Source organism: Pelodiscus sinensis, chromosome 23 (genome assembly GCF_049634645.1).
Source record: "Pelodiscus sinensis isolate JC-2024 chromosome 23, ASM4963464v1, whole genome shotgun sequence".
NCBI lineage: Eukaryota > Metazoa > Chordata > Testudines > Trionychidae > Pelodiscus > Pelodiscus sinensis.
Window position 1 is genome coordinate 2491709 of NC_134733.1, and position 23690 is coordinate 2515398.

Sequence of the window (23690 nt, forward strand, 5' to 3'; positions counted from 1 at the left end):
GGGACCAGTGGGCGTGAAGTAGGTGTCAGTGCTAGTCCAGCGACACAGTGCAAGAAAAGTAACATAGGGCCTGACCAAAGGCCATTGACGCCAGTAGAGGCCCTTTCCATCTCAGGTTCATAGTGACTGTTCAGCTACATTATTCCCTGCTGCCATTACAAGCCATGTGTAGCATCCTGGTGGCTGGTTTTCCTGGCCCCTCCCAATGCCTGTCTGCTGCGAGGTCCACAAAGGAATCACTCCCGTGTACCAGCCGGTACCTTATCCAGGATCAGTGCCCCAGGCTCTTCGCAGGCTAAGCCCTGGGAGCTCTCGGGGGCTGAGGAGTGACCAGCCCTTCTTTCCTGATGCCAGTTCAGCTCTAGACCTCCAGGAGGCACTGTGACATGGCAGAGGAAGGCCGGCCCCTGGGGCCAGGACTTTGCTCCCTGAGATGCAGGAGCCTGGTGAGCCAGGCTAGGGCCAGAGTCCATGACAGAGGAGCAGCCTCAGGCAGTGGCGTGCCCGCAGCTGGGCAATATGGGTGGTGGGTATGGCAAGCCGGGGAGCTGAGCCTTCCCAAACAGCCAGGAGTGCCCCGCCAGGCTCTGTCCTGCTCTTCCCCTGTGGCCCAGCCATGGTCCCTGGAAGCCGGGCCCTTGGCCACCCACTCAGCAGAGATTCCAGTGCCGCCCGCTGACTATCAGAGCCCACAGCCAGGGGTTTCTACTCGCGGTGCACAGTCACACAGGCCTCGGTGCACGGAGCAGCATCTCTTCTGCACATGGATGAAACGATTCGAGGGAGCATTGGACCCCAGCCTGGGCTGGTCCTCTTCCCGCCTTGGACAGCCTGTTCTCTGAAGCGGCGGGGGGCTGGGCTGGGCTGGGCTGGGCTGGGCTGGGCTGGGCTGGGCTGAACTGTCCGTGTTGCAGCCTGAGGCTGCCGGGTGCTTGGGCCAGTAGACCCAGAGCCAGGGCTGGTTGGCCTCAGTGGCCTGGGACAGGGTGGCTAGACTCATGGCACAAGGCTCCTCCCACTGCAGTGGGGGGCTCGGGCTCTGGCTGTGGAGGAGGGAGGAAAGGGTGGGGTAGGGGCGGGGCCTCAGGCAGAAGGGGCGGGGCTGGGGCTAGACTCCCACACGGCCAGGTCATGTGCCGCCCATGCTGGGCAGCATCAACCAAGCCTGGAGTCCTGCAAGAGAGGCCCATGCAGGAAGCATCTCAAAGGACCCAGGGCAGGGGAGCTGGCAGCCTCAGTGTCTGTGATGGGGCCCAGCCAGCAGCCACGTGCCCTCGGTGCCTTCTCGGCCGCTGCGCAGACACCCGGCTCTGTCTGGTGTGCGTGCGGGATGTGGCTTTGTGAGAGGCAGCTCCATGCCCAGCGCTTTCCCCGAAGCACTTGGAGCCGCGTGAGGGGAAAATGCCTCTTTGTGCTGGGGGAAGTGTCAGGTACTCGCAGCTGAATCAGCTTTTCATGGGCAGCAAGGCTCCTGGCTCAGGAATGCTGGCGCGGAGCAGCAGCTGGCAGGGAGCTCAGGGTCCCGCCATCCATCAGAGCCGGCGATCGCCCCCGGGGCGCAGAGCGGCTGTGGCTGGGTGGCCCCGTGGGGGCAGGGCTGGGACTTCGAATAAAGCTGCTGTGTTGAGAAACAGTGGAAGAGACAGGAACGAGGGGCCACGAGGGGGAGGAATCGTCCTGCTGGTGGGAGAGGTGAGTGGTCCAGCCAGACTGGCACTAATGGGCAGTGAATCGGCCTCGGCCAGGCCACTCGAGGGGCAGGCAGGGGTGGCTCCCCTGGACTCTGGTGAGGGGGGAGCAGCACAGAATCTGGGGCAAAGGGGACTTGCAAATACCTCCTGCACAGCCTACGTGTCCTTAGCCAATGCACTGCCTCCAGCACTGGCCCACTGGCCTTTGGTAGCTGGGTGGCTGAGGCCCTGTGGCATGGAACGGGATTGCCTGGGTATGTGTGCAGATGCTGTCATCACGTAATGTTGCCCACCCCTCTGCTCTCTGGGGCACAGCTGAGATGCGGTCTGCACTGCAACGGGCAAATTGAAAGGGTTATTGTTGAACTGGTGCAAATCCCGGGGGAGGGTGCACCTGTCTATTGGATTAAACCCGCCTTTTTGTTTGCACTTACAAATAAGGGCTTTTCTGCTTAGGAACTTGAACCGAAATAACTGAACGATCTGTGAACACCGAATAGACACAGACTGTTGGAGGCGTGTAAGGCAACAATGAGACAATTGATTCCATTAATTTTGTCTAACTTGGGGTGTGTCTAGACTACAGGGTTTTTTCGAAAAAAATTTCCCCTGTGTCTAGACTGCTGCCGCATTCTTTCGAAAGTAAATCAAAAGAACGTGGCAGATTTTTCGACTGCGGAAAACCTCATTTTACGAGGAAGAACGCCTTTTTTCAAAAGTGCTTTTTCGAAAAAAGGCGCTATGTAATGCAAAATGTGCTTTTTCGAAAGAGGGCATCCAGACTGCCTGGGTGCTCTCTTTCAGAAAAGTGGCTTGCTTTTCGAAAGTACTGGTTGTAGTCTAGACGCTCTTTTTCGAAAGAGGCTCTTTCGAAAGAGGCTTGCAGTCTAGACGTAGCCTAGATGACAGACAAAGGCTGGAGAACAATGTGACAGAAACAAATATCAGATTAGTTCCCCAATCTGGGAGGTTCCAGTTTCCATGTAGATAAACCCTTATGGCTGTAAACTGGACTGTTATAAACCAGCTTTGAGCAGATATAACTTAGAGGGTTACATCTATGTATTGTACCAAATACTGCCAGTCTGCCATTAATTAGAGAGAGAATGCTCCTCAAAGTGAAAACTCAATTGAAAGCCTATTTGATGCGGAAGCTACTTACGCTTCTATGACAGGGTCTAGAAGACTGTAAGCCCCGAAGAAAATGGAAACAGAAAGGCAAGGAAAAAACACACGGTTGGGTTAAATAATTGGGTTTCAAAAGGATATTTGAGCCAAAAAAGGTATCTTGCAGAAAATGAAGACTTCACCTAGATATCTATTGGGAAAGTAACGTGGCAAAACTTGCATTTCTAGTAAGTTACTGATGCATGGGGACACATTGTTATTTGAGAGCGTGGAGAAAGTAATCAAGGAGGCAGCCATTTTGGATTTGATTCTGACCTGCAAGGAGGAACTGGCAGGGAATCTGAAGGCGGAAGGCAATTTGGGTGAAAATTCTCACGAAATGGTAGATTGTAGGGTTCTAAGGAAAGGAAAGAAGCGAGGGCCGCAGAATAAGGACAGTGCACGACAACACCACCAACAAAACAGACTTGGCAGCAAATTCAGAGAACTGGTAGGTCCAGTCCTTTGGGAAGAGTACCTGAGGATGAAGTAGTTCAGGAGAGCTGGCAGCTTCCCGAGGATCCAATATTAAAGGCATAACTGACAACTATCCTGATGAGAAAGGAAAATAGGGAGAATAGAATCATAGAACCATAGAACTGGAAGAGACCTCAGAAGGTCAAGTCCAGCCCCCTGCTCTAGGCAGGACCAATCCCAACTAAATCAACCCGGCCAGGGCTTTGTCAAGCCGAGACTTCAACACCTCTAGGGATGGAGACTCCACTACTTCCCTAGGTAACCCATTCCAATGCTTCACCACCATCCTAGTGAACTAGTTTTTCTTATACCAATAGTGAAAGGCCAATATGGCTCCATCAGGAGCTCTTTAATGGTCTGGAAATCATAAAGGAATCCTGCAAAAAGTGGGCCCATGGGCAGACTGATAAGGAGGAGAGCCCTAGAACAGCACAAGCATGTAAGGAAAAAATCAGAATGTCTAAGTCACAAAACAAATTACACCTGAGACATAAGAGGCAATAAGAAGAGGTTCTTCAAATCCATTAGGGGCAAAGAAGGAAAGTGTCAGTGTGCTCTGCGTAGTGGGGAAGGAGAGCTAAGAACGGATGCCATTAAGAAAGGGAGGGTGTTTAATGCCTACTGTGCTTCAGTCTTCAATAAAAAAGTGAATGTGACCACATACTCTGCCCCATTAATACTGACAACCAGGAGAAGGCATGCGAGCCACAACGGGGAAAGAACAGGTTAAAGAAAATGTAGAGAAGGTACGTAAGGAACTAGCTGAAGCAATTTTGGAATTGTTAGCAACTATATTGGAGAGCTTCTAAGGGCGGGTGATGTTCCAGATGGCTGGAGAAGGACAAACATCTCACCTCTCTTTAAAAAGGGGAACAAAGAGGACCTGGGGAATTATAAACCAGTCAGCCTCACTTCAATACCTGGTGGTACAAATCCTTAAACAATCAGTTTGCAGGCGCCTGGAGAATGCTGGGGTTATAAGGAAGAGCCAGCATGGATTTGTTAAGAACAAATCATGACAAACCAGTCTAATTTCCTTCTGTGGCAGGGTTACTGGCCTAGTGGGTGTGGGAAGCTGTATGCGATATATCTTGATTTTAGGAAGCCTTTTGACACAATTGCACATGAAATTCTCATAAGCCAGCCAGGGAATTGTGGTCGAGATGGAATTACTAGAAAGTAGGTGGCGTAACTGGTTGAAAGACCGTACTCAGTGGTTTGCCGTCACACTGGGAGGGCATGTCGAGGGGGTACAGCAGAGGTCAGCCCTGCCTCAGGTACAATGCAGAATTTCCCTGAATGCCTTGGCTAACCGAGTGGAAAGTGTGCTTATAAAGGACGCAAGCTGGGAGACAAGATTAGAATTCAAAATGACCCTGAGAAATTGGAGTGTCGCCCTGAATCCAACAGGATGGAACGCGGTAAAGACAAGTGACGCACATGCCACTTAGGAAGGAAAAATCAAATGCACGAATGAAAAACGAGGCACAAGCTGGCTAGGTAGAAACGGGCTGCACAGGCCGTGGGGCTGCAGTGAATCACCCTGACTGTGAGTTCACACGCCAGTGCCGCTGGGGAAAAGGCTGGGTGTGGTAACAGGAGTGTATGTAAGACCTGGGAGGTAACAGTCCCACTGGCAGGGGGCTGCCAAGCACCTAGCCAAGGTGGGGGGGGGCTCTGTGCTCCAAGAAGGGGCGGGGCCTTGGGTGGAATGGGCAGGGCTGGGGGCAGCGAGCCCTCACCCCTGCCTGGTCCGCGTCATGCTGCTTTCCCCCTCGCCCCCGCAGCCAGCCCTGAGAGCTACCCAGAGCACCACGTGGGGCTCCAGCGGTGATTTCAAGGGCCCGGTGCGGCGGCTGCTGCTGCTCCTGGGCTACGTCTGCACTGCAGGCTTCTTGCACAAGAACTTTTTACACAAGAGCACGTCCACACGGCCATGTGCTTTTGTGCAAGAGCGTGCATGGGGTGTAGACGGTCTCTTGAGCAAGAAAGCTCTGATGGCCATTTTAGCCATAGGGGTTTTTTGCACAAGAAACCCCTGTTGCCCTTCCACACTGCCCTCTTGCCCAAGGGCTCTTGTGCAAAAAGGCTTATTCCTTACAATGGATGAGAAGCTGGATATGCGTCAACACAGAGGGCCCTTGTAGCCAAGAAGGCGAATGGCATATTAGGTTGCATTAGGAGGGGCATTGCCAGCAGATCCAGAGACGTGATTATTCCCCTTCATTTAGCTCTGGTGAGGCCATATCAGGAATATTGTGTCCAGCTCTGGGCCCCTCACTATAGAAAGGATGTGCACGCACTGGAGAGGGTGGTCAAAATGATTAAGGGGCTGGAGCACATGACCTATGAGGAGAGAATGAGGGATTTGGGTTTGTTTAGTCTGCAGAAGTCAAGAGTGAGGGGGATTTGAGAGCAGCCTTCAGCTTCCTGAAGGGAGGTTCCAAAGAGGATGGAGAAAGGCTGTTCGCAGTAGTGACGGATGGCAGAACAAGGAGCAATGGGCTCAAATTACAGTGGGGGAGGTCTAGGTTGGATATTAGGAAAAACTATTTCACTGGGGGGGGAGCTCTGGGATGGGTTCCGTAGGGAGAGGGTGGAATCTCCATCCCTAGGGCTGTGTCTAGACTGGCAAGTTTTTCCGCAAAATCATCTGCTTTTGTGGAAAAACTTGCCAGCTGTCTACACTGGCCGCTTGAATTTCCGCAAAAGCACTGACGAGCTCATGTAAGATTGTCAGTGCTTTTGCGGAAATACTGTGCTGCTCCCGTTCAGGCAAAAGTCGTTTTCCGAAAAGCTTTTGCGCAAAAGGGCCAGTGCAGACAGCAGAGATTTGTTTTCCGCAAAAAAGCCCTGATCGCGAAAATGGCGATCGGGGCTTTTTTGCGGAAAAGCACGTCTAGAGTGGCCACGTACGCTTTTCCGCAAAAAGTGCTTTTGCGGAAAAGCGTCCTGCCAATCTAGACGCGCTTTTCCGAAAATGCTTTTAACGGAAAACTTTTCCCTTAAAAGCATTTCCAGAAAATCATGCCAGCGTAGAAGTAGCCTAGAGGTGTTTAAGTCTCAGCTTGACAAAGCCCTGGCTGGGTTGATTTAGTTGGGATTGGTCCTGTCTTGGGCAAGGGCTGGACTTGATGACCTTCTAAGGTCTCTTCTAGCCCTATGATTCTATGATTCTCATAGAAAGAGGAATAATTCATGCACAAAAAGCCCTGTGTTCCCACCATTTACTGAACTTTTTCTTGCGCAAGAACGCGTTTGTAGTGTGGGCGCTCCACAGTGTAGAGGGAGCTGTGTTCGGAAGTCCCGGGCCCCTTTGAATCGCTGGGCCCTGGGGCAACTGTGCCTCCCCCCACCACTGGCAGGTCTGCCCAGTGTAACTGGCACTGGTGAGACCTCAGCAGGAGCATAGTGTGCCACTGTGGACACGGCTCCTCAGGAAAGATGGGCTCCGTCGGAGAGAGTCAGAGGAGAGCAACACAAATGGTGCAGAGTTTAGAAAACCTGGCAGTTGAGGAAAGGTTAATGAAAAGGGCCTGATCAGTCTTAAGAAAACTGAGGGGGGCCCGATAACAGGACTCTAATATGCTACCGGCCCGTGATATGTTTTTCCTCATTCCGAGGCGTTACATGCGGTGACATCCTGGTTATCTAGGGAAGTTGCGGAGTCTCCAGCACTGGAGGTTTTTCAGAGCAGAAGAGACAAGTCCCCTCAGGAATGGCCGAGCTCATACGTACGTGACGCAGAGACGAGGCCTGAGCTGCATGGAAGCGAATAGCCAAAGTTCTAAAGAGCAAGCACAAGAAATTCTTTGTTTCTCGGAGGCAGGAGGGCTGAGGGATGCAGCGGCTCCACTGGACAGACAGGGAGTAAAGGGAGCGCTTAAGGAGAGGAAGGACGTTGCTGAGACATTGACTCATCTGCAGCATTCAGCAGCACCGAGGATGCTGGGAAGAAAGCTACCTGGCATCATTCATGTCGAGGAGGAATTGTGGTGTCAAAAGAAGAGGTGCTGAAACAAACTGGTAAATTAAAGCACAATAAGTCATTAGGACCAGATGATTCATTCAAGATCTTAAGCAAGAAGGCCCTGAGCTACTAACAAAACTATGCTCCAAGAAGATCTCTGGTCAGTGTTTAGCAGCCATCACAAACACACAAACTGATGGGAGGCAGGAGGAAAGGGATGGGGAGGAATATGGAAAATATTATAAAGCTATTATCCAAATCAGTGGGATGCCCTCATCTGGATTCGAGCATTCGGCCTGGGCCATTCCCTCCCAACAGGGATATGGCAGGAACAAGGGGGGTCAGAGAGCAGGGATCGGAGACATGAACAGGCTTCACCGTGCTCCCTTCAGAGCTGGGAATCTCGGAATCTGCCACAGGGAGCAGCTGAGAAGTTGGGGCCTGTTCAGTTTAGAGCGCGGCTACAGAAAAGGCGTCGTGATCCAGGGATACAAATAACACAGCTCAGCCCTCGGCCTTCTTCTGGGGTCTCTGGGTCAGGTCACTGCCGGACACAAGGCGCTGGACTCGCTGGGCATGGCTTGGACCAGCCCGGCCATTCCCAGGCTCTAATAAAGAACGGCCACTGGACAACATTCTGCTGAGGTCAGAGTGGTGACAAATGACAGGGACCAGGTAGCAGAGGCCACAGAGAGGCTGGGGCGGGGGGGGGGGGGAGCTGTTTCTTTACATGGGCCACCAGCGCTTGTTACACGGCTCGTCTCTGCCCTTAGCGGCTGGAGAGCTTTCTGTGGGCTCTCTTGGCTGGACCTTCCATCCTTTCTTTCACAAGTGGCCACCGCCCCTGCCCCGGTGGACCAGTCCTGGCCCTGCCTCTCGCAGCTCCACCATTCACTTGCCAAAGCAGACACCCCTCGATTCCCTTCATGCAGCAGACAGGAAGGCCTCCCCCCCTTGGCTGTGTCCCTGCCATGGGCTCTGTCCCGATGGAGCCATCCTGCAGTGACTTGGGTGGCCACCCATCACCCAGGCCACTGTAACAGCGGGGTCTTGGCCTCTGCTTGTACACAGGAAGGGCCCCTGTGGACCCAGCTGAGGGGAAAGGCCTCATGTCCCCATCCTGGCAAATCTTTGCAAGCTTCCTGCTCGGGATGGGGGGCAGATGTTTTGTTTTCTCCGGCATCTTTTCAGGGCGCAGGGAGCAAGGCTGCACTTGCCCCGGGGGCAGTAATCGCTGCCCTGGGCGTGCCCTGCTGGAGCTGATGCACATCTCCATGAGACAGCCCATCTCGCTTTCCCGGCAGCCAGGGCTCGGGGAAGGGGAGGGTCTCCTGGTGAGAATGATTCATGGCTGATCACTGGAGCTGGAGCTGGTTTGAATCAATTCCTCTTTCCCGTGGCTCTGCCAGGTCTCCTGGCCCAGAGAGGGAAGGGGAGAGAAGAAATAACGAGATTTCCCATCCAGAATTGCGGGGGATTTATAGCTGTTGTGATAACCTCAGCCGTTAGCAGGGCTAGGAAGCAAGAGAGCCTGACGATTTCCAAGTTCCTGATTCACCGAACAACAAGCTGAACTGCAGCATAAATCACCTCGCACACACGAGGGGCAGCTGGCGGGTCCCTGAGATCCCCTCGTGTGCACACGCTCCTGGGAGTCCATCACAGCCGAAGCCCTGGAATGGACTGACCCTCCCCACCGCCGTGAATGGACTGACCCTCCTCACTGCCACGAATGGACTGACCCTCCTCACTCCCGCGAATGGACTGACCCTCCCCACTGCCGCAAATGGACTGACCCTCCCCACCGCCGTGAATGGATTGACCCTCCCTACCGCCGTGAATGGACTGACCCTCCTCACCGCCACGAATGGACTGACCCTCCTCACTGCCGCGAATGGACTGACCCTCCCCACAATCGCGAATGGATTGACCCTCCCCAGTGCCGCAAATGGATTGACCCTCCCCACCGCCGCAAATGGACTGACCCTCCCCACCGCTGCAAATGGACTGACTCTCCCCACCGCTGCGAATGGACTGACCCTCCCCACTGCCGCAAATGGATTGACCCTCCCCACCACTGCGAATGGATTGACCTTCCCCACTGCCACAAATGGACTGACTCTCCCCACCGCTGCGAATGGACTGACCCTCCCCACCACCGCTAATGGATTGACCTTCCCCACTGCCACGAATGGACTGACCCGCCCCATCTCCGCAAATGGATTGACCCTCCCCACTGCCGCGAATGGATTGACCCTCCCCACCACTGTGAATGGATTGACCCTCCCCACTGCCGCGAATGGATTGACCCTCCCCACCGCCGTGAATGGACTGACCCTCCCCACCACCGCTAATGGATTGACCTTCCCCACTGCCACGAATGGACTGACCCGCCCCATCTCCGCAAATGGATTGACCCTCCCCACTGCCGCGAATGGATTGACCCTCCCCACCACTGTGAATGGATTGACCCTCCCCACTGCCGCGAATGGATTGACCCTCCCCACCGCCGTGAATGGACTGACTCTCCCCACCGCTGCGAATGGACCGACCCTCCCCACTGCCACGTATGGACTGACCCTCCCCACTGCCACGAATGGATTGACCCTCCCCACTGCCGCGAATGGATTGACCCTCCCCACCGCCGTGAAGGGACTGACTCTCCCCACCGCTGCGAATGGACCGACCCTCCCCACTGCCACGAATGGACTGACCCTCCCCACCGCCATGAATGGATTGACCCTCCCCATTCCCGTGAATGGACTGACCCTCCCCACTGCCACGAATGGATTGACCCTTCTGTGACAGAGCGTCGGGGTTCCCCCCGATCTTGCACCCCCGGAGCAGCAAGAACAGTCTCCACCAGCCAGTAGACTAGAGGGGATTTGTTGTTTCTCCAGGATACAGCACAGCACAGATGTAATCCAGTTACAGAGCAGGCCTAGGATGCCTCAGCCCCCCTTGAGATGGGGGAGACTGAGCCCCTAAATCCCAGCCTGTTGCTTAGGCTGCTTCCTCCATGATACCAGCCAGAAACTAAACGTCCCTTCCAGCCCTGCCCCCCAGCCAGGGGCTGGCCTCCCCTCCTTCCTTTGTTTCTCTCCTTGGGAAGCAACTGGTCCCACAGGTTGGGAGCCCCTTGCATAATGACTCATCCTCTGTCCTGCTGGGCCGTGCTACAAACAGCCGCCAGCGGAGGTCACCCACAGCCCACCACCCAGCATAGCAACCAGCAAGGTACCGACACTACATCACACCTCCCCATTGCTGTTCGGCTACAAGGGCTTCACTGGGTGATCCCCGCTGCCAGGCCAGGTGCCTGTCCAGGGGGTGCGGGTGTCAGAGTGGGCTGCCTGGGCACAGGCCATGGCGTTTGCCTGGGGACTGCATGTCCAGGGAGCATGGGTCTCAGACACGCACCTCCCTGCCCAGGGCTGCACCTTCCGTGTTATGGTTGGAGCCCAGCCACTCGCATGCAGCAGTTTTCCCCTTTCCTTGGCTTTTCATTTCAGCAGATCCGTGATTCACAAGGCCCCATGGTATAATGTGTTACACTGCTCCATGCTGAATGGCTAGCCGTCCTCGCTGCACGGGGGCTGCACTGGCAGGCACGAGCCAGGGATTCTGTTACAGAGCCCACATTAGTGGCAAGAAGGCATGGCACAGCCCATCACGGCATGGCATGGGCCATGCAGCATGAACACACTGGTGAAGCTGTCCATAGCACTGCATGGGCCAGAGAGCACGAACGCACTGGTGCAGCTGTCCATGGCACTGCATGGGCCAGAGAGCACGAACGCACTGGTGCAGCTGTCCATGGCACTGCATGGGCCAGAGAGCACGAACGCACTGGTGCAGCTGTTCATGGCACTGCATCGGCCATAGAGCACGAACGCACTGGTGCAGCTGTCCATGGCACTGCATCGGCCATAGAGCACAAACGCACTGGTGCAGCTGTCCATGGCACTGCATCAGCCAGAGAGCACGAACGCACTGGTGCAGCTGTCCATGGCACTGCATCGGCCAGAGAGCACGAACGCACTGGTGCAGCTGTCCATGGCACTGCATGGGCCATAGAGCACAAACGCACTGGTGCAGCTGTCCATGGCACTGCATGGGCCAGAGAGCACGAACGCACTGGTGCAGCTGTCCATGGCACTGCATCGGCCATAGAGCACGAACGCACTGGTGCAGCTGTCCATGGCACTGCATCGGCCAGAGAGCACGAACGCACTGGTGCAGCTGTTCATGGCACTGCATGGGCCATAGAGCACAAACGCACTGGTGCAGCTGTCCATGGCACTGCATGGGCCAGAGAGCACAAACGCACTGGTGCAGCTGTCCATGGCACTGCATGGGCCAGAGAGCACGAACGCACTGGTGCAGCTGTTCATGGCACTGCATGGGCCATAGAGCACAAACGCACTGGTGCAGCTGTCCATGGCACTGCATGGGCCAGAGAGCACAAACGCACTGGTGCAGCTGTCCATGGCACTGCATGGGCCAGAGAGCATGAACGCACTGGTGCAGCTGTCCATGGCACTGCATCGGCCATAGAGCACGAACGCACTGGTGCAGCTGTCCATGGCACTGCATCGGCCAGAGAGCACGAACGCACTGGTGCAGCTGTCCATGGCACTGCATCGGCCATAGAGCACGAACGCACTGGTGCAGCTGTTCATGGCACTGCATGGGCCATAGAGCACAAACGCACTGGTGCAGCTGTCCATGGCACTGCATGGGCCAGAGAGCACAAACGCACTGGTGCAGCTGTCCATGGCACTGCATGGGCCAGAGAGCACGAACGCACTGGTGCAGCTGTTCATGGCACTGCATCGGCCATAGAGCACGAACGCACTGCTGAGCTTTTCAAGGCACGGCATGGGCCATGCAACATGAATGCATTGGTGAGGCCAACTGTGCCACAAGGTGAAATCCCACAGCATCTCTCTCTGGCTTTGCCTGAAGTCTGGCCAGCCCCCTGTCAACAACCCTACCCCCTCTTGTCCCACCGTCGAACCCTTTCTTTTCCTTTCCAGCACACACACTATCCCTTGCCCTCCTATAGTTCTCCCAGAGTCTGGAATCCCAGCAACGACCCTCTGCTAAAGCAGGTCACATAACAGGTCGGGATTTATAACAGAAACTATGTAAACAGTTACGCGTGAATGGAGAAATAATCAGCAGGATTAAATACAAACCATTCCAACCTGTCTGCTTTTCAGATGCGTGGTGCTAGGAATGCAGCACGTGTAATACATCCAGATTTTTGGAATGCATTTCTTGCATCATCTCATCTATCTTCCCTTAAACAAGCCCAAGAGGCTTAGACAAGAATACTGCCCAGTGGCCTGAAAACTGGCAGAAGGCTCCTCATTCCTCGTGGAATGAGGAGTACAGCTAGTTCGGATAGGAAGCCTAATCCGAACTAGCTACTCCGTGCCGCATGTAGCTGCGCGGCACGGGGTTCGAACTAGCCGGCATTTAAAAATGGCGCCGGCCGGCTTCATGCAAATGAAGCCCGGGAAATTCAAATCCCGGGCTTCATTTGCAATTGTGGATGACTACATTACTCCCGCTAGTTCGAACTAGCGGGGTAGTGTAGACAGACCCTTACAGAATTAAAAAGAAAACTAGCCCTGTTTATGGAGGACAGGTCCCTCAATGGCAATTAGCCAAGGTGCTCAGGGATGCACCCCATGCTCTGAGTCTCCCTAGCCTGATTGCCTGAAAGCGGGAATGGGTGGCAGGGATTGGGATTACAGTCCCAGCTCGTGCTGGCTCCGGGAGCCAACCACCCTGCAGCTCTACATTTTGAATGTAGTGGGAGCCACCAGGCTGATGCACAGCGTCCCAGATCAGCACATGCCCAGCTCTGTTCAATCCAACAGCCCCTGTTCGCAGCTGCCCCAGCCCCTTTTAAGCCATCTCCTCCCAGCACCAGCTCCTGCTCCACCCACCTGCCACCTCTCTCTGGCTGTGTCCAGACTCCATGCCTCCGTCGACGGAGGCATGTAGATTAGCCAGCTCGGAAGAGGGAAATGAAGCCGCGATTAAAATAATCGCGGCTTCATTTAAATTTAAATGGCTGCCCCGATCTGCCGATCAGCTGTTTGTCGGCAGATCGGGAGAGTCTGGACGCGATGCCCCGACAAAGAAGCCTTTCTTCATCGACACAGGTAAGCCTCGTGAAACCAGGTTTACCTGTGTCGATGAAGAAAGGCTTCTTTGTCGGGGCATCGCGTCCAGACTCTCCCGATCTGCCGACAAACAGCTGATCGGCAGATCGGGGCAGCCATTTAAATTTAAATGAAGCCGCGATTATTTTAATCGCGGCTTCATTTCCCTCTTCCGAGCTGGCTAATCTACATGCCTCCGTCGACGGAGGCATGGAGTCTGGACACAGCCTCTGATAGAGGCAGCGGAGGTGGGGGAAGTGACTAGTCAAGTCACTACTCAACTATCTGATAAGCTTATGCTTATTGGATAGTCGACTAGTCAACTAGTCACTTACACTAGTAACTAGTCACTCCCTAGCACCACATTTCAGGAAAGACATGGACAGACTGGAGAAAGTCGAGAGAAGAGATTAAAGGTCTAGAAAACATGCCCTGTGAGGGAAGACTGAAAGAAATGCATTTGTTTATTCTGGAGTAGAGAAGACTCAGGGGGCATGATAACACTTTTTAACTACATAAAAGGTTGTTACAAGGAGCAGGGAGAAAAATTGTTCCTGTTAACCTCTGAGGATTGAACAGGAAGCAATTGGCTTAAATTGCAGCAAGGGAGGTTTAGGTTGGACATCAGGAAAAACTTCCTAACTGTCAGGGTGGTTTAACACTGGAATAAATTGTCTACAGCGGTTGTGGAATCTCCGTCACTGGAGATTTTTAAAAGCAGGTTAAACAGACACCTGGCAGGGATGGTGTAGATCACCAGCTTCCTACCTTCCCAGACGACTGTACCCCCTTTCAAGAGTGTGATTTGTTTTGAGTACCATCACATTTCACCTCATTTAAATGACTTGCTTACAAAATCAGACATAAAAATACACAAGTGTCACAGCACACGGTTACTGAAAAATTGTTTACAATTTCACTTTTACCATTTCAGTGTATAGAGCAGTATAAACAAGTCATTGTCTGCATGAAATTTCAGTTTGTACTGACGTTGCTGGTGCTTTTTAAGTTGTAAAACTAGTCAAATGTCTAGATGAGTTGGTGTACCCTCAGTGAGAGAGAAAAAGACATCATTTAAAAAGTGGAAGTTAAATCCTAGTGAGGCCAATAGAAAGGGGTATAAACTCTGTCAAATTAAGTGTAAAAATATAATAAAAGAAAAGGAGGTTGAAGAACAACTAGCCAAAAACTCCAAGGCTACGTCTAGACTGGCATGATTTTCCAGAAATGCTTTTAACGGAAAAGTTTTCCGTTAAAAGCATTTTTGGAAAAGGGCGTCTAGATTGGCAGGACGCTTTTCCAGAAAAGCACTTTTTGCGGAAAAGCGTCCGTGACCAATCTAGACACGCTTTTCCTCAAAAAAGCCCCGATGGCCATTTTCTCGATTAGGGCTTTTTTGCGGAAAACAAATCTCTGCTGTCTACACTGGCCCTTTTGCGCAAACATTTTTCGGAAAAAGACTTTTGCCCGAACAGGAGCAGCACAGTATTTCCGCAAAAGCACTGACAATCTTACATGAGATCGTCAGTGCTTTTGTGGAAATACAAGTGGCCAGTGTAGACAGCTGGCAAGTTTTTACGGAAAAGCACTTGCTTTTCCGGAAAAAAGTGGCCAGTCTAGACACAGCCCAAAGGTAATAATAAAATGTTTTTTAAGTGCATTAGAAGCAGGAAGCCGGCTAAACTACCAGTGGGGGCCCTGGCGATCGGGAAGCTAAAGAAGCCCTTCACAATAAGGTCATTGCATGGAAACAAAATGAATTCTTTGCTTCAGGCTTCACGGCTGAGGAAGTCGGGGAGATTCCCAAACCTGAGCCATTCATTTAGGCTGCATCTAGACTGGCATGATTTTGTGGAAATACTTTTAACGGAAAAGTTTTTCCGTTAAAAGTATTTCCGCAAAAGTGCGTCTAGATTGGCACAGATGCTTTTGCGTAAAAAAGCCCTGATCGCCATTTTAGCCATCGGGGCTTTTTTGCGCAAAACAGTTCTTCCCTGTCTACACTGGCTCTCTTGCGCAAGAGGGCTGTTCCCTGAGCGGGAGTGGGAAAGTATTTGTGCAAGAAGCACTGATTTTGTACATTACAACATCAGTGCTCTTGTGCAAATTCAAGTGGCCAGTGTAGACAGCTGGCAAGTTTTTGCGCAAAAGCAGCTGCTTTTGCACAAAATCTTGCCAGTCTAGATGCACCCTTAGAGGAATTGTCCCAGACCAAGGTGTCACTAGAGGAGGTTTTGGAACAAACTGATAAACTGAACAGTAGGAAGCCACCGGGACCAGATGGCGTTCACCTAAGGGTTCTGAAAGAACTCAAATGGGAAATTGCAGAACTATTAACTGTGGATTGTAACCGATCCTTTAAATCAGCTTCTGTACCTAATGATTGGAAGATAGCTAATGTGAGGCCAATATTTAAAAAGGGGTTTATGGGGGATCCTGGCAATGACAGACCTTTAAGTCTAACGTCAGTACCGGGCAAATTACAGTAGACTTCTGATAATCTGGCACCTTTGGGACCTAGGGGTGCCGGATTATCAGATATGCCCAAAGGCGCATTCCACCTGCATCCAAATCCGGTTCAGGCGCACATTAAATTGTTCCTTGCTCGGGTCCAGGTGGCCAGTGTAGGGCTTCATGAGCCATGGCATCAGGAGATAGGCCACATCACCCACGATGCAAATCGGCATCTGCATGTTCCCAATCATGAAGTTCCGCTGCGGGAGGAATGTTCCAGCCTGCAGCCTGCGGTAGAGGTAGGAGTTCCTGAATATGTGGGCATCATGTGCCTGGCCCGACCACCCGACACAAATGTCTGTGAACTGTCCCTGGTGGTTGATCAGGGCCTACAGCACCATAGAGAAGTAGCCCTATCTGTTTATATACTGAGCCACTTGATGGGGCCGTGCGTGGATCGGGATGTGTGTCCCATCAATGGTTCCTCCATAGCTCGGGAATCCAAGGGCAGCAAAGCCAGCCACGATAGGGTATGTCTAGACTACAGACTTTTGTCGACAGATACTGTTGACAAAGCTTCTGTCAACAAAGAGCGTCTAGACTACAGCCAGTTCTGTCGACAAAGCAAGCCGCTTTGTCGACATGACGGTGTAGACGCAAATGACAGTGTAGATTCAATAATGCCTTCTGTCAACAGAACTCTCTCGACAAAAGGCGTTATTCCTTGTAGAATGAGGTTTACAGATGTCGACAAAGCTGCTGAGTTCTGTAGACGTTATGTTGACAGAACTCAGCGGCAGTGTGGACGCAGGTTTAGTTTTGTCAACAAAAGTCCACTTTTATTGACAAAACCCTGTAGTCTAGACACATCCTTAGGGTACGTCTAAACTACATGGCTCCGTCGACGGAGCCATGTAGATTTGTTGTTTTGGCAAAGGCAAATGAAGCCGCGATTTAAATGATCGCGGCTTCATTTAAATTTACATGGCTGCTGCGCTGAGCCGACAAACAGCTGATCAGCTGTTTGTCAGCTTAGCGCGCTAGTCTGGATGCTCCCCTGCCGACATCAAAGCCCTTTGTCAGCAGCCCCTGTAAACCTCATCCCACGAGGAATAACGGGGCTGCCGACAAAGGGCTTTGATGTCGGCAGGGGAGCGTCCAGACTAGCACGCTGAGCCGACAAACAGCTGATCAGCTGTTTGTCGGCTCAGCGCGGCAGCCATGTAAATTTAAATGAAGCCGCGATCATTTAAATTGCGGCTTCATTTGCCTTTGCCGATCAGCCTAATCTACATGGCTCCATCGATGGAGCCATGTAGTCTAGACACACCCTTAGTGTCCAGGTCTCCGAGGTGGGCGACCCTGCGCAGCAGCTCTGAGTTGACGGCCCTCACCACTTACAGAAGGAGACATATAGAAACACACAAAACAGGGAATTAGAGGGGGTGCCTGAGCCCTTGGGAGGTGCCCGCCATCCTCTCCCCCATCCCCAAAGACCCCAAGAGCCACCCTCCATCAGGCCACCCCCCAGCAACAGGGCTGGGTGAGGCCAGGAGGCCACCCCCCGGGGCAGGCCCTTCCCCTCCCCCACTCTACTCCCTGCTCCCCCTGCCCTTTCCAGACAGTCCTCCCCCCCCCCCCCGGCAGGGACTGTCCCCCCAGAGTGCCTTACCTCCATCAAGATGGTCCCAATGGCGGATTTCCCCACGCTGAACCGGTGTCCCACCAAGTTATTGGGGGTGGTGAGCTTCCACACAGCAATAGCGACCCTCTTCTCCAGGGGGATGGCGGGCTGCAGGTAGGTATCCTGTTGTTGGAGGGCAGGGACGAGCCAGGCACATAGCTCCAGGAATGCATATGGAAGTTGCTGAGCCACTGCTGGTCATCCCACCGCTCCAGGACAAGGCAGTCCCACCGGTCAGAACTGGTGTCCAGCCTCCAAAAGCGCCTCTCCAACAGGAGGCTCGGGGGCGAGGGCATTGGTCCTGCATCCAGGTTGAGGGTCTCAAGACCGAGGTCTGAGTCCAGATGGGGCAGGACAGTCGTCATGGTATGATGAAAGTGCGGCAGGAGCTGCAGCCTGACAGTGTGAGGCCATTGCCTGCCCAGGAGCAGCTCCAGCTCCATAGCAAAAAAAACAAAAAACAAAAACCACCCAGAAAAACAAAAACAAAACCAAACTGTTGTGGAGTCCAAGAAAGCTGGGCAACCAGAGCACACATTGCAAAGGCTTTGCTGTCCCTCACTGAGGAAGGCAAGCAGCGGCAGAGAAACGGCTGTCCAGGGGGTCCCTTTAAGCCCACGTTTCTGTGAGCCTCATGCAGCAGCACCCGGAACGTAAATGCTGCCTCATGACCTGCCAGAAGCGGTTCCGGGTGCCCGTTTTGTAAGAGAGAATCCAGGCATGGACGCTCTCCTTCGAAAGAAGCGTGTAGTCTAGACGTAGCCTCAGTGTCCAGCAGCAGTCAACAAAGCAAACAGAGTGTTAGGAATAGTTTAAAAAAGGGATAGAGAATAAGACAAAGAATACGTTATTGTCTCTATATAAATTCCTGGTACACTCATGCCTTGAATACTGCGTGAAGATGTAGGAATAAGAGATCCTCCGGAAAAGGGCTTTGTTCCGGAGGATCGCGCCAGTCTAGACACTTTTTTCCGGCTTTTCCCCAAGCCGGAAAAAAAGCGGCGGACATATTTATTTAAATCCGCGGGGGATATTTAAATCCCCCGCGGATTTCCCTATTCTGACTTACCTGCTTTGCATGACTTTTCCGGAATTAGGGGCCAGTGTAGACGTAGCCCCAGTGTAGACATACCCTAAGTCATTCTGGACCCTATCCCTGCCCTTAAGCGTATCTACCTCTCCCCCCAGCTTAGTGTCATCTGCAAACTTGCTGAGGGTGCAATCCATCCCCTCATCCAGATCATTAATAAAGATATTGAACAAAACAGGTCCTAGAACCGAACCTTGGGGCACTCCTCTAGAAACCGACCACCATCCTGACATCGAGCCATTGATCACTACCCGCTGGGCCCGACCTTCCAGCCATCTTTCTATCCATCTTACCGTCCATTTATCCAATCCACAATCCCTTAACTTGCTGGCAAGAATATTGTGGGAGACCGTATCAAAAGCTTTGCTATAGTCAAGGTATATAACATCCACTGACTTTCCCATGTCCACCGAGCCAGTTACCTCATCATAGAAGCTAATCAGATTGGTCAGGCACGACTTGCCCTTTGTGAATCCATGCTGACTATTCCTAATCACTTTCCTCTCATCCAAGTGCCTCAATATGGATTCCTTAAGGATCCCTTCCATGATTTTTCCAGGAACCAAGGTAAGACTGACCGGCCTATAGTTCCCTGGATTGTCCTTCTTACTTTTTTGAAGATGGGCACTAAATTTGCCTTTTTCCAATCATCCGGGATTTCTCCCGATCTCCTCGACTTTTCAAAGATAATAGCCAAAGGCTCTGCAATGACATTTGCCAACTCCCTCAGTACCCTCGGATGCATTAAATCTGGGCCCATGGATTTGTGTACGTTTAGCTTTTCTAAATAGTTCCCAACTTGTTGTTTACCCACCATGGGCTGCCCATCTTCATCCCATCTTGCGTCACTTAGTGCAGAAGTCCAGAAGCCGACCTTGTCCGTGAATACAGAGGCAAAGAAAGCATTGAGTACTTCAGCATTCCCCACATCATCTGTCACTAGGTTACCTCCTTCATCCATTAGGGGCCGCACACCCTCTCTGATCACCTTCTTCTTGTTAACATGCCTGTAGAAACCTTTCTTGTTCTCCTTCACATCCTTAGCCAGTCGCAATTCCAATTGTGCTTTCGCCTTCCTGATAACCCCCCGGCATTCTCGAGCTAGACATTTAAACTCCTCCCTGGTCATTTGTCCAAGTTTCCACTTTCTGTAAGCTTCCTTTTTGTGCTTAAGTTCACCAAGGATTTCCCCTGTAAGCCAATCCGGTCTCCTACCCTATTTACTTTTCTTGCTGGACATTGGGATGGTTTCTTCCTGTGCCTTTAATAAGGCTTCTTTAAAATACTGCCAGCTCCCCTGGACTCCTTTCCCCTTCATGTTAGCATCCCATGGAATCCTGCCCATCAGTTCTCTGAGGGAGTCAAAGTCTGATTTCTGAAGTCCAGGGTGTGTATTTTGCTGCTCTCCTTTCTTCCTTTGGTCAGGATCCTGAAATCTACCATCTCATGATCACTGCTTCCCAGGTTGTCACCCACCTCTACTTCCCCTATTAGTTCCTCCCTGTTTGTGAGCAGCAGGTCAAGCTGTGCATGGCCCCTGGTCAGTTCCTTCAGCACTTGTACCAAGAAGTTATCCCCAACATTCTCCAAAAACTTTCTGGATTGTCTGTGTACTGCTGTATTGGTCTCCTAACAGATGTCAGGGTGATTAAAGTCACCCACGAGAACCAGGGCCTGCGATCTGGAAGCTTCTCTCAGTTGTCCAAAGAAAGTCTCGTCTACCTCATCCACCTGACCTGGAGGTCTATAGCAGACACCGTCCACAACATCCTCCCTGTTGCTTCCACCTCTAATCTTAACCCATAGATTCTCAACAGTCTTTTCTCCCTCTAAATACTGGAGCTCTGAGCAATCCTAGTGCTCTCTTACATGCAATGCAACTCCTCCTCCTTTTCTCCCCAGCCTGTTCTTCCTGAACAGTTTATGCCCTTCCATGACAGTGCTCTAGTCATGTGAGTCATCCCACCAAGTTTCCATTACTCCAATCAAATCATAGTTCTTCGACTGGGCCAGGGCTTCTGATTCTCCCTGTTTGTTTCCCAGGCTTCTCGCATTTGTGTACAAACATCTTAGATAACCAGTAGATCGCCCTACCTTCTCCATCTGAATCAGAGGTCCTCCTTTTTTGCTCCTTCCTCCTTGTGATTCTTCCCAGTGTCCAACTTCCTCACTTACCTCAGGGCTTTGGTCACCGTCCCCCAATGAACCTAGTTTAAAGCCCTCCTCACTAGGTTTGCAAGCCTTTCCACAAAGATGCTCTTTCCTCTCTTGGTTCGGTGGATCCCATCTCTTCCTAACAATCCTTGTGCCCAGAACAGAGTCCCATTGTCGAAGAAACCAAAGCCCTTTCTCTGACACCACCTGCCAACCACGCATTAACTTCCTCAATTTCACGATCCCTACCTGGACCTTTTCTTTCAGCTGGAAGGATGGAAGAGAACACCACTTGCGCTTCAAATTCCTTGATTCTTCTTCCCAGCGCTACATAATCTGCTGTGACTCACTCAAGGTCATTCTTGGCCATATCATTAGTTCCTACATGGAGAGGCAGGAAGGGGTAGCGATCCGAAGGTTTAATCACTTTTGGAAGACTCTTGGTCACATCCTGAATGCGAACTCCCAGTAAGCATCACACTTCTTGAGATTTCAGGTCTGGACGGCAGATGGATGACTCAGTCTCTCTTAGGAGGGAGTCCCCGACCACCACCTCCCGTCTTCTTCTTTTGGGGATGCTGGTCGTGGAACCCCCATCCCTAGGACTACACATCCCATGCCTTCTGGTAGATGGTGTTCCCTTCTGATTTCTGTCCTGAGAGGTCCCTGTCAAAGCATTCTCCACTGCAGTGCCTGTGAAGAGAGCCTGAAAGCGGTTATTTAGCTCTACATGAATGGGGGATACCTGAGTTGGCCTTCTTCTAGAGGTTACATGCTGCCAGTTCTCTTCTTTGTCCTGTACTGCCTTGACTGGCTCTTCCGCCTGCTGTGCTTGCAGGATTAAATGCTGCCTTCTATTAAGGAAGTCTTCATCCTCTCTGATTGAATGTAGGGTCGATACTTGGGCTTCAAGTCCTCTAATTTTTTCTTCCAAAATGGTGACCAGCTTGCACTTCGTGCAGATGAAATCCCTTCTTTCTTCTGGAGGAAGACAAACATGTCACATGCTGTGCAGATAGCAGCAGCAGAACTATCACCATCCATACCTGCCTTCCATCTGAGAGATTCCTCAGATGTTATTAAATGCCTCCTTGAAGGGCAGGAGTGTGTTGAAAAGATTGTAAAGAATGGCGAGTGTATCTCACCCCCTTTCCAACTCCCTCTCCAAACTCCCTGTTAGCAGCCCCTGTTCGCAAGCTGTCTGGTCACTGACTCACTCCTTTATAAAGCCCTGGACTGCCTGATAGCCCCTCCCCCAATTAAGGCTCAACCAAAGAGCAGAGGCTTCTTCTTATTATTTATTTTTTCCCATAACAGAACTAGGGGTCACCAAATGAAACTAATAGGTAGCAGGCTTAAAACAAACAAAAAGAAGTTTTTCTTCATGCAGCGCACAGTCTGTGGAACTCCTTGCCAGAGGATGTGGTGAAGACCAGGACTTTAACAGGACTAGAGAAATCCATGGAGGGTAGGTTCATCAGTGGCTATGAGCCAGGAAAGGTAGGGATGGTGTCCCTCACCTGTTTGTCAGGGGCTGGAAATGGCTGACAGGGGAGGGATCATTTGATGATTCCCTGTTCTGTTCTCTCCTTCTGGGGCACCTGGTATTGGCTGCTGTCAGAAGACAGGAGACTGGGTTAGATGGATCTTTGGTCTGCTCTGACGTTCTTAAGACCTTTGAGCACTCTAGCGGTACGTGTACCCCTGTTTGAGAACCACCGGTCTAGATAATGCTTAGTCCTGACACGACCAGATGATCTCATGAGGTCCCTTGCCGGCCTGCAGTGCTATGGTTCTATGATACAGCACTACCAGTCCTGATGGTGTTGAAGGAGGCCAGGCCCAGATCTTAGCCTGGCTGGAACTTTGGGCCACTTACCTTAGCTAGGCTTTGACTTTCCAGTAAACAGCAACTGATCTGCAGTCCTGGCTGCCTGTTGCCTGGCAGGCCAGTTTTGGGACAGCGCTGTTCCTTCCTAAGATCTAAGAGCTGCCAGTCTTGGCTGTCTTCACCCCGACCAACAGCCGGGTGGAATCTGCCCCCAGACAACACCCACAGTTCTACTCCCATCACTGCACGTGAGGTGATGACGGGTCCTGGTTCCCTTTCCACCTACCCTCTTTTCTCTTGGGTAAAACCAATGGGGGAGGAAGGGGTTCAGTCATCCACAAACCCCCAGATGTGCCTCTGGTTTAAAGATCCCTCAACATAGTGACACCCGCCACTGAACCCGTGAGACCAGCCTGGCTGCCATGGGGGTCTGATCCCACCAGAAGTGTCCTCAGTGCTGCGGGGGTGACGGGCCGGATGGAATCACTGTGCTCCCAGAGGTGGGTTAGAGCCTGCAGAGCAGGGCGGCGGGGAGATGGCAAATGCAGTGTTGGTTGCTTTTCCGCGGGTGGCAGGCCCGGAAGTGGGGCCCCCCGTGCCCCACTCCCTCTGTTCTCCTCCTTCGGCCCATCCCCCACGGTGCTTCGCTTTTCTGCTCCCTCTCACACTCCCCGCTCCCTTCCCTGGCCATTAACTCCACAACCTGCCTTTACAATGTGCCTCCCATGACAGCCCTGCACGGAGATTTATGAGCCCGGCCCTGCGGGGAGGGGAGCTGGGTATAAATCATGGCCTGCTTAGGAAAGTGATCTACATTTATTACACTTAATACTATATTGAACATGTCCAAAAGGACCTTATAAATCAGAGCCAGTGCAGAGCCGGCCGCGGGCCCTGGGGGCCCATCCACCCGGACAGCTTGGGCAAAGCTGGAAGTCAGCAAAGCCAAAGGCTTGTTTGAATTCTCTGCTCCGTTCCTTCCCCTGTAATGAG